This window comes from Oratosquilla oratoria, chromosome 2, assembly GCF_046742065.1.
Source record: "Oratosquilla oratoria isolate Oo_2021 chromosome 2, ASM4674206v1, whole genome shotgun sequence".
NCBI lineage: Eukaryota > Metazoa > Arthropoda > Malacostraca > Stomatopoda > Squillidae > Oratosquilla > Oratosquilla oratoria.
The window spans coordinates 23,646,413-23,648,912 of NC_134778.1; positions in this window are offsets into that span (position 1 = coordinate 23,646,413).

Below are 2,500 nucleotides of genomic sequence, written 5' to 3' on the forward strand. Positions count from 1 at the left end.
GATTTACTCTGAGTTTGAGGCGTTGTTTTCATATGTTCTGACCAACGCTTGTCGCATCTATTCACTCAAGAGGAGAACTTTGCAAAGAATCTATTAACTCCCGTGAGAAACTATGTCACTGTTTATACATGCTCTTCATTCTGCTTAGCCTTTTTCTTTTTATTGATGCTCCTCTTAAGATTCTATTCACCAGAAGTGAAGCAGTTATTTCGCTTCGTGGAACAGTGATGGCGCCCTTTTCGAAACAAAAGTTCCTTTATCCGAATCCCCACTCTTCTCAGGTGATTTAAATTGTTTGTCTTTAGTCAAGACGATGCCCACCAAATACATCACCATGTTGAAAGGGTTTGTTTTTTAAAAGGAAAATATTTCCCCAGGAACTAATGAAAATGGCTAAGATATCCGCTGGTGGCATAATCGGAAGCGTATTGGCCTCGCATTCGCTTAGTTGTGGGTTCGAATACCGTACTCCTCTCCAATTCCTAGCAGTGACTGTTACATGCCCTAGCAGTCCATGTGGATAAAGCAAAGGTAATGGCTTCGGCCGCAGCTAAATGGCTCCTAACGTAGGCTCCTCACAATAATTTCACTAGCCGTGTAGTCGGTGAGTAAAAAGAATTTCCGACACAGACGAGGGAATGTAGCATAGCTCAAAGTTCTAAAAATCATTGTATAAAACCTCGAGTAATATGCTGTTATGTGTAACAGTTAGTTTTTATGTTTATGTTACCTTTCGTAACGAGGGAATGTCTCATAAATGAATAAATTAGTATGGTGGCACAAAAAATAAGAAGAAAAGCGTCAACCTCAACAGAGGGATAAATCAAGAAAGGATAACGAGGGAATGTCAGGGAGAAAGAGAGGTTAGCTGGTATTGTACAAGAGTGAATAAACCATGAGCTAATTCAGGACAATAAAGAATATACTAGACTTCTGTGTTGTTTTTATTCCATATTAGTATCTACAACTTTTTATATGCAACGCTCATTGTGTTGCAAGGTTTTATATACTGTTTTGTTACATCCCTTGGCATAATTTGTCTATATATATTTCTTGCATGAAACTTTCATTTTCAGGGTAACTGTTGAATTACTTTTCACCCTATCTGCTCACTCACCCCATTCTCGATGACTAGCAAGTTGTCATCCCCAAATGGCTTGAAAAAGGGAGTAAAGAGGGAGTAAGGGAGGGGAATGGGAAAGAATGGAAGGGGGGGAGTTCCCTTCCGAATGATATCAAGAGCCTAATCTCTGTTGTCTGCCCAAAGCGCACTCACATCGTCACCACTGCGTCAACACACCACGACGTCCATTCCACACCACCATCACCTCCATTCACCACCAGCAAAACTAACTTCACGTTTATTACCACTAACACCACCACTGCCATGACTTACCTACTCCCGATTCCACCATGTACACCATATTTCAACATCACCATCATCTCTCTCAATACTTTCACCACCAACAACAACACCCTTAGTTCGTCTGATATATAGGCTATGCCAACATATCTATGGGGATGTCATGTCACTGGAAGACGAATCAATACCAACTTTACGGTGTACTCTAACACATATACGCGGGTGCATGTATATAAGGACATGTATACCTACTTAGATATATGCAAATATTCACACACACACACACACACACACACACACACACACACACACACACACACACACACACACACACACACACACACACACACACACACACACACACACACACACACACACACACACACACACACACACACACACACACACACACACACACACACACACACACACACACACACACACACACACACACACACACATATATATATATATATATATATATATATATATATATCCAACACTGAATAGATCCCAGTAAACATATATACATTTTTATCAACCACAATCCACTTTAATTCTAAGCCATCAATATCGAGAGACTCGAGGAGGCCAACATGCAGAAATTGAAACGTGGTACAGTCAAGGACTCGAACCTGCGCTAGCACGTGACAAGTAATAGTGACTTAACCGATTGCGTCATCAAGAGATATATAAGTTGAGCGCAACTTTTCTTATACATCTGTATGTTCGCACCACCCCATCCATATATAATTTGAACAGACAAGGCGACAAAACACATCCCTGACGAAGTCCCACCTTTACCTCAAACCACTCACTCACTCAAATTCTAATTCTAACACAAGCTGTACTTCTCTAGTAAAAATTCTTGACTGCTCCTAAAACATTTCCTTTTATCCCATATATCTGCAATACATTCCTCTCTAAACTTTCATAAGCCTTTTCTAGATCCATAAAAGCCCAAAAAATATCTTTACCTTTTCCTATAGCTTTCTCGCATAGGTGACCTACCACAAAAATCTGACCCACGCAACACCTACCCCTCCTAAACCCACACAGTTTCTCAGAAATTACTCCCTTTGTTCCTCTCCGTTCCTTTCCTAATCCTTTCAATCAAGACATTCCTATGAGCCTTCC